Raw genomic sequence first — 9,604 nt, 5'->3', positions numbered from 1 at the left:
TTCAAGATTTCTAGACCCCCCTCCCCCCTCTGTCACGCATTTCCAATACCTTACACGGAGAAAATGAAAGTACTCAAAAAGTGAGTTCATTCCACTCAATTCCGGGGGTTCGTGCGTTAACCTAATTTTGAGTTGATGGGGTATAAGTTGTTTGCATTTACAGGCCATGCGAAAAAATACTTACTGGCTAAGTTGTTTTCACTCAATCGGCAGATCAAATAACTCAACTTCCCAGTACTGTGCCACTTACCTCAAATTTGAGGTAACGCACTAAGGTTCGGTTTTGGGTTGTTTGCTCTTCGCTCTCTGACAACAATAGAAGGAGCGAATGAAATGGGAGAGAAAAATAACTCAAAAGTGAGTTAAAAATACTCAAATATGGGTTTTCCGTTTTCTCCGTGTATACACGTACTGTCCACAACTTTCGTAAACCCCCTCCCTCCCCCAATGATGGACGTCATTTTTGAATGGCCCCCCTTAACTTGTCAAGGGCTGAACCCCTCCGGTTGGCTTTATGCCAAGCTTTCCCTCTACAGGACCAAAACACTCTAGACGGACTAGGCTATGATGCCCACGATGAACACTGTTTTTTAATTAGTATTGTGGACGTGGTAGTTTTTTACAAATACTCGTATTCTTTGCTTCTGAGAAAAGGAAGCATTGTGAAAATCAGCAGCTCCATCAGAATTTTTTAAATAGTAGTGTAGTAGTGTCATTACTTATACTGTCTAGTCGAAATGGTTTTGACTAATTTGTCATTTAAGTGCTATTTTGATTACTCCTGTCTATTACGTAAGATTAGAGTCTTAAATGTCAATTGTCGTGAAGTCTTTACAAAATTAGGCTGTTTAGTAGTAGTTCTAGTTAATTTCAGGTCTTTACGTTCATATATCCTTAATGAAAAAAGTCACTTTCCTTGTCTGTTCAACAATTTCTCGAAACTAGCAAGTGAACCCTAATGATCGATTTCATCGTCTTACTTTCCATAGTCATTTTATCGTGAATATTTAAGGAGTAAAGTTCACGGCGTGTAAATGGGAAAGGTTTATCACAAAAAAATAGGCATCGCTAAATCTTTCATCATACGAAAATATAGGTTGTTACGTTTAATTTGTTTTGCTTAGATAGTATGCTTTGAAAGCCTAATTAGTTGTTAAGCAAACGATGAAAAACACAACATTCAAATTGCATTGCTCCGTCAAACTCGGTTCGAGAATTACGTACATTGCAATCATTCAATGACGATCATCGACCGGCCAGCAGAGTCAGTGAACACGATCACGCTGGGAGAAACTGGGGAGATAATCGGTATCAATACACATACTCGAACAACCAGAGGCAGCTACCACACTAGGAGATCATACCGTGGACAAGTGAGAAGCGTCGCCACCACTACATGAGAGCACGAGAGAAGGAATGGAGCGAAAGATCCGTCGGCATCATCATGCTGGAGAAGTTAAGTTCAACACGGCACGCACACCATTAAAGCCCGCCGGCAGAACAAGTGAACGATCGCAAAGGAGTGGAGTTTAATTGTCTTCCATCTGTAAGCCAAACCGCGTGTGCCGTTCAGTCGGCGGTGAAAATTTCCATTTCGGAATTGAACAAAGTGCGTTCGTTAGAAAACCCCTCGAAGACGGCCCACTGGATTAGCTGATCTTATTCTCGACCTGTGAGCAGGTGTAGCACCCGGAAACCTGTGTAAGAAATCGATTGGCCAGATGGAAGAACAACAGGCCAAAAGAAGGTGAGCCGAGTGATCATGGCTTCGGCCTAAATTTTGCGAAACTAATTTCCGCCATCTTTGATTTGGCAGCTAAATCCGCGTGTGCTTTCCAAGAAGGAGGGATTCGTCGAAAAAACAAGACCGTCTGGATTGTCGGCCGCCATTGCCGAAAATCATTCCCGATTGGAAATAGGTGAGCCCAGCTTTAACTGATGCTGGATTCGCCACTCTAACTGTTAATTGTTCATTCGATTATCTAGATGACTGTCCACGCACGGACTCTGGATTAAACACGCTAGGTGGAGACAATCGTGTGAAGAGCAGGAGAAAGTCGAGAATCATCACCGGTCAAGCCGAAAGCCAACTCGATCGCCAGAACTATCCCGACAGAAGCGACTTAGACCGGATCACGTCGCAGAGCAGAGAGCCCCTCTAGAAGGGTAAGATTCGTCGACGTGCTGTTGAACAAAATCAACGGAACAAGTGTAGTGAATGGTGTGCCAAGAAGTGAGAGTGTTGTGAGTCAAGCGCCATCAACCGGCGCAGCAGTTTCCAGCCTAACTTCACACGCGTCGGACGTACTTCTTTGCCTTTCTCGCTTTCGTTTGCAGTTTGTGGAAAATGTGCAGTGCTCGGAATAACACTCTAGTGGTTGACTTCAGTGTTCTCCCCATTCGCCCTGATGTGGCAAATGTACAGCAATTTTTGGAGAATGAAATAAAGCTCCAGCTTACTGATATTAAGAGCATACAGTTGTATCACACGCGCAACTGTGTGCTCATCGAAATGAAGTCGAAAGAGATTGTCGCTCGGTACCAATTAGAGCATAATTGGAAACGAACAATGCTTTATGGAAACACGAAATTCCGAATTCCGGTTTACATCGATTGTGACGCAGTGACGGTTCGAATTCATGACCTCCCACCGTCGATGAGTCAAGTTACCATCGCGGACCATATGATGAAGTATGGAGAGGTAATCTCCATTAGAAATGATAAGTGGAAGCACTATTTTCCCGGTGTTTCAAACGGAGTGCGAGTACTTAGGATGAATTTACTCCGCGAAATTCCATCGTTCATCACTATAGAAAATGAACCTACTATGGTCTCATATATCGGCCAGTCCAAATCATGCCAGCGATGCGCCGAGCCATCTCATCCTGGCAGAAAGTGTGCAAATTCAATTGCTGCACCCGCTCATAAATCTCCGCAAACATCGACAGCATCAAAATCGTCCGACGAATTGTTCAATCAGGATGATTTCCCTTCCATAAACAACAACCGGCAAACATCACCATCTCTTGTTCGTGCAAATGACCCAGCAGAAGCGAAACAACAGAACGACGACGACTGGACTGATGATGACAATGGATCAAACTCATCCACCGAACACAATGAGGCTACAAATAAGCGACGGCGATCGAGGCGGGTCAACGAGAAGAGTGCAACAAAAAAGGCTTGCTCTGATCAGTGTTCCCCAAACACGGGTCATACGGAAATTGAAATGGGTTTATCGAATAATAAACTTGTAAAGGGTTTGAATTTTTCTATTAGTAATAGAAACTGAGAATCGGCTCTGTGATGCTGAATACGGCGTGTGAGCCAAATAAACGAAAAAAAAAAACCGGCGCAGTGAGACGAAGCAGTGACGAGAACGAAGGAGCAGTCGGAGGAACGACAGATGCCACGATTCCAGTGGGCGACACTTCGAGGCAAGACTCCACACCACCACCTGTGACGTCATTCTCGGGTGGACAAGGACAAGGATTGCTGTTTTCGAGCTCGTTTCGAACACGACACAACGAAGACACTGGCGAAAGAGAGTTTAGACAGCAAGCCACATCACCACCACCTCCCTACCATCCCCGGGATCGCAATCCATGGAACTCCACGACACGGGAACACCAGTCGCTAGAAACCCGTGAACTGCAAGCAAGGATAACGGAGATGCAGGAGAGAGAACAGCGGATGCGGGAAGAATACTACCGTATGCGAGATGATCTGGAATGATTGATTCACCGAGAACGACCGGCGCCGGAGCGAGTGGACGAAAAGAGAATGCAAAAGGCGGCGCACAACTGGCCGTTTAAGTTCCGTGGTGAAAAGGACACGACGTCACTCAACGTATTCTTGGATCGCGTAGAGACCTTCGCGAGGTCGGAAGGAATGAGCGATGCCACACTTTTGAGCTCCATCAAGCATCTTCTCCAAGAGGACGCCATCGACTGGTACGCACGGGCAACGTCGCAGAACCTGTTGCGAACCTGGGAACAGTTCAAGCGAGAGATCCGCAGAGAGTTTTTGCCCAGCGGTTACTCCCAAATTCTTCGCCTGGAAGCCAGCTTCAGATTCCAAGGAAAAGAGGAATCTTTCGCAAAATTCTATCGTGATATATCGGCTCTTTTCCGCTTTGTGGATCCACCTATTCCGGACGACGAGAAGTTCTTTCTGGTGAAGAAGAATATGAACGAAAACTACGCAGCGATCGTCACAGCAGCAAGACCACTTTCATTGGAAGAAATGGTGGAAGTATCCACCGGATACGACGAAACGAGAATGCTCCTGAACAGACAACGCAGAATTCCGATTCCGCATAGTGCGCTACTCGAACCGAACTTCGCCACGCCAGTATCGACCAACAGACCGCCACCGATTCAACATCAGCAGCAGCCACAGCGCTTCGGCAGAATCCATGTGGTGGAGGCGGAAGAAAGCATTTCCGAACAGGAACCAGGTGAAGAGCATTGCGAAGACCCTTGGCAACACACAATTGACGAGCTGGTGGAGCAAGTCAACACGTTGAAGCTTAACCTAGAGCGGAGAACTACGAGGCCAAGCTTTGCCGCACGCGACGAAAGGCAGTCAAGGCTGACGGACAGGTACAACCGTACCGAGGCGGACGTTCTGAGAACAGGGGAGGCAGCAAATAAGGGAAGCGCAAGCACAGCAGCAGCGGCCACAAACGGCGCCATATCAGCAACGGCAACCACAACAGCAGCCGGAACAGGCTCGAAGCAGAGCGGGCTGGCAAGCGCAGCAGTGGATGCCAAACACGGTGCAAGAACCGAACGAGAGCGACCGGCGGAGCTACCGCCTACAGCCAGAACCGATCAGGCAACCGGAAAGTCGCCATGAAGAACAGCAAGGAGCTCCGAACAACCAGCGGCTAGCGATGGTTTGCTGGAACTGCGACGAGGAAGGCCACAGATTCATGGACTGCCCAAAACCGCAAGCGATCCTTTTCTGCTACCGGTGTGGACGGAAAGGCTACTCGTTGCGCAGTTGCTTCACGTGCCGCACGGACGCGGTAAACTATCCAGCGGAGAACCAGCAGTAGAGGGGAGCAGCTCTCCGCACAACTCGGAGACCCCTCCGGCATTCCCGAATTCGACAACATCAACTCCATCATCATCAACCCCGGAAGCGACAATCGACCGCACGCCGTTATCTCAGTGCTCGGAAAGGAGTTAACAGCCTTGCTGGGCAGCGGAGCGAACTGTTCTCTGCTAGGAGGAGCAAGGGCCACGCTAGCAGAAGAATGCGGTTTGCAGAAAGGAACCGTCTGTTGCGGAATAAAAACGGCGGACGGCACAAAACATAGAATAACCAATTTCGTTTATCTTCCAATTGTCTACAACAACCGCAACGAGGTTCTTCCGGTGCTACTGGTGCCCTCCATTCCGGACTGCATCATTCTCGGAATGAACTTCTGGGAAAAGTTTGGAGTTAAAGCGGTGTGTTGCACAGTCGAATCCCAGCAGAAAGAGGAAGAAGGCAGCGAAGAACAAGAGATGAAGCAGCTTTGTCCCGAACAGAAGAGACGTCTAGAGCAGGCGATCCAAAAGTTCCCGAAAGCGGTTGAAGGCAAGCTAGGACGTACCAGGCTGTACGAGCATCGAATAGACGTAGGAAACGCACCGCCACGGAAGCAACGGCACTATCCCATGTCGCCATATGTTCTGCATGAGGTGAATAGGGAGATTGACCGGATGATAGCGCTGGATGTGATCGAGGAGGCGCAGTTCTCGCCATGGAACAACCCGCTGGTTGCCGTCAAGAAGAAGACTGGGCAGTATCGCGTCTGCTTGGACGCTAGACACCTCAACTCCATCATGGTGAACGAGGGCTACCCGATTCCCCAGATCGCGGCGATCACCAACAACCTCCGAAGCAGCAAGTATATCTCGTCCATCGATCTCAAGGATGCCTTCTGGCAGCTACCTCTCCATTCCAGTTCGAGGCCGCTAACAGCATTCACCGTCCCATCTAGAGGCCACTTCCAGTTCAAGGTGGTGCCATTCGGACTATGTACAGCTAGCCAAGCTCTGGCGCGACTTATGACACACCTGTTCACCGACTTAGAACCACTGGTATTTCATTACCTCGATGACATCATCATCTGCTCCGAGACCTTCGAGGAACTCATAGCACTTCTAGAAGAAGTAGCCCGCCGGCTACGCCAAGCAAATCTCACGATTTCGGCGGAAAAATCGAAGTTTTGCAGGGAGAGCATGAAGTACCTCGGCTACGTGATTGACGAACAAGGCTGGCGTGTAGACGATGAAAAGATCCAAGCGATCGTGCAGTTTCCAACTCCAACGACAAGGAAAGAAGTGCAGCGTTTTCTCGGTGTCTGTAATTGGTACCGACGCTTCATCGCCGGATTCTCACAACTGGCGGCACCACTTACGAACCTGACGTCAGGCAAAACGAAGTTCCGATGGAACCCGATCGCCGAAGAAGCGTTCCTAAAACTGAAAGCAGCCCTGGTTTCGGCACCTGTGCTAGCAATGCCGGACTACAGCAAGCCATTCGCAATAGCGTGCGACGCCAGCGACACTGCAATAGGAGCGGTGCTAACGCAGGAGGTCAACAGTGAGGAGCACCCAATAAGTTACTTCTCGCAGAAGCTTTCGTCGTCGGAAAGGAGGTATTTGGTGACGGAGCGGGAATGTCTCGCGGTGATCAGAGCGATCGAGAAGTTTAGAGGATACGTGGAAGGAATCCGGTTCATTGTGTACTGCGATCATGCGGCGCTCAGCTACTTGAAGTCCATGAAAAACCCGACAGCGCTGATGAGCCGTTGGCTGTTGCGTCTCAATGCGTTCGACTTCGAGATCCGGTACAGGAAGGGATCCATCAACGTTGTTCCAGATGCTCTTTCGAGAACGGTAGCAGAAGCAGTGTTCACCGTAGATCAGGTGCAAGATCCGTGGTACAGAAAGCTGGTGGAGAAGGTGAAAAGCGAAGGAGACCAGTTCCCGGACTTTCGCATAGCAAACGACACGCTGTTCAAGAGCTGCCGCTGTAAGGACGGAGTCGGTGTAGTCTACCACAAGTGGAAGCAAGTCATCCCGAAAGAAGAAAGATTCTAGCTGATCCGAAGATTTCACGACGAACCAGCAGCGGCGCATCTAGGCTTCTACAAGACTTGGCACAAGATACAAGCCCACTATTACTGGCCGCAGATGCAGCAGGAAATTAGTGATTATGTCAGGAACTGTGCGACCTGCAAAGCGTGCAAAGCACCGGGGAGCAGAATGATGCCACAGATGAGAAACCCGAAGCCGGCGAAAACACCATGGGAGATGATATCAGTGGACTTTGTCGGTCCGCTCACACGTTCCAAACGAGGCAACACGGTGCTGTTGGTAGTAGACTGGGTCAGCAAGTACGTGGTCGTCAAGCCGATGCGAAACAGCGGATTCACAGAAGATGGTGGAGTTCCTAGAGAAGAAGTTTGTCTGAAGTTTTCTCGTCCACGGCTGATACTGTCCGACAACGGGAAGCAATTCGAGTCGATGGTCTTCAAATCTTGGTTGGCGAAGCACAAGATTGAACACATGAAGACAGCTTTCTACTGTCCACAGGTCAACAACGCCGAACGCGTCAACCGCGTCGTAGTAACCTATATTCGGGCGTTGCTGGACGGCGATCATCGAGAGTGGGACGAAAAGCTACCGGCAATCACGGCGGCGATAAACGCAGCTCGGCACGAGGCAACGGGTGTGAGTCCGCACGAAGCCAACTTTGGGCGGAAACCTGTTGTTGCACACAGACCTCTACACACAGCAGGAGCTCAACACGCCAGAAGATCCGAAGGTAGCGCAGGACCTGAGACTCTCAGCCAATTCATCGAATCCAGAAGCTGATCATCGAGCGGATCAAGAACAGCCACCAGCGTGCGAAGCAGCGATACAACCTTCGCACAAGATCAGTAGCGTTCAAAGTAGGAGATTTGGTTTGGCGACGATCATTCGTTCTCTCGTCAAAGGCGGATCAGATCAACAGCAAACTAGAGCCGAAATTTGTTCCGGCGATCGAGAAGGAAATCCTCGGGACGAACCTCTACGTGTTGGAAGATATTCTGAGCGGCAAGAAGGGAAGATTCCACGCGAAGGACATCAAAGGCGGACTAAGCGAACGTGTTCAAGCTATGCAAACAGGCGGTGCCTGTCAACGACGAAGCAGAACGCTGGAAAAAACACCATCATTGGGCACAATTACAGCGACCAGGAGGGCATAAGAATCGAACTGAATTCTGGCACTTTCCGTTACATCGATTTGAAGACATCATCCACGGGGGATCTACGTTCCTAGAAGCGAGATTCCGGACCGGACGAACTATGTACACAGGCGGTGCTTGTAGACCAACAACAGTAGCGATCAAAACACATTTTGGAGCATCAAAACCACGAAGACTGAGTGAGACGAACCGCTGCAATAACACTCACTCAGCGACACCGATGGTGAGCCGATAGCAAGGATTCCGTCATCGAGCGAGGTTCCGAAACGTTAAAGCTATGTCCGCAGGCAGTACCTGTTAACCATGAGTACCACGCTCCAAAACACGTACCAAGCGGGAAAATGACAGGAAGTCAGGTGTGATGAGCAATAACTTCGATACGACTACCTCTCCACCTCGACGTTTCGTCAGCTTTGTTGTAGATCACGATCATCGCAAGAGACAGTACACGATTTGCGATCCCATCCTTCAGAAATCAGGACAGGTACAGTAGCAGGCAGGAGAAACAACGAGCGGTACCGAAACACTTCCATCGCGCCAGGAAGCGTACCGCGCGCCGTTCGCGAAGCGGGAGAAATCGCACCCTGTGTCTTTGGAAACGGGGAGCAGGGAGCTCGGCAGTGCACCAGCTGGCTTTCGGATAGGAGGAGTGGAGAGTCGGAGATCGACGACCAACCATCGGTTCGACGCGGCTCAAAGCTTACGGCCACTATCAGGCGCAGCGAAATCGCATCTGGTATCACTGAGAGAGGAGGAGTCGAGGCGAGGCCTACAGCGGGCGAGGGAGATTGGGACCCTGAAAACCATCGTGAGTAAGGAGGCTCCAAATACCAACAAGAATAACGCAGCAAGACATCAGCCTACAGCAGGCGAGGGAGATTGGGACCCTGAAAGCCATCGTGAGTAGGGAGGCTCCAAATACCATTACAAGCACCTAGCAAATCGACAGCCTACAGCGGGCAAGGGAGACTGGGACCCTGAAAACCGTCGTGAGTAGGGAGGCTCTAGATACCAAAAACAGGACAATGAATCAAGCGCAGTGACATCCCGAGAAGCACCATCATCAAGCTATGTCGGCAGCATGCTGCCAACCAGGAAGAGAAACGCTCACACCAAAACACACCTAGTGGTCATGCCGTTAGCCGATCGTGACAAATCGAGCACATCAACAATACGACCACCCTCACTACATAGAGCTATGAGTGGCACCACTACGAAGAAACGAAATACGATCTCGGCAATCCAACCAATCCACGACTGGAGCGGTGCACACGAACCCTCAAGTGTTTCCAGTCAATTCGAATGCGTGGCCAAGGGTTAAAGATCTGGGGGTCGTCATGGAATCTTCATCCC

At 49.7% G+C, this 9,604-nt stretch overlaps 1 long non-coding RNA gene across 1 annotated transcript; it reads left to right on the top strand.

The window, feature by feature from the left end:
* Window positions 1-1,044: 1,044 nt before the first annotated feature.
* On the top strand, window positions 1,045-2,419 carry LOC110680925. Its single transcript, XR_002503031.1, has 3 exons — window positions 1,045-1,747; window positions 1,817-1,919; window positions 1,987-2,419. It is a non-coding gene; the product is annotated as an uncharacterized LOC110680925 (long non-coding RNA).
* The last annotated feature ends 7,185 nt before the right edge of the window (window positions 2,420-9,604 follow it).

The sequence above is a fragment of the Aedes aegypti genome, unplaced genomic scaffold, assembly GCF_002204515.2.
Source record: "Aedes aegypti strain LVP_AGWG unplaced genomic scaffold, AaegL5.0 Primary Assembly AGWG_AaegL5_hic_scaff_2036_PBJ_arrow, whole genome shotgun sequence".
Lineage (NCBI taxonomy): Eukaryota > Metazoa > Arthropoda > Insecta > Diptera > Culicidae > Aedes > Aedes aegypti.
This window is presented reverse-complemented; position numbering and strand designations above follow the sequence as displayed.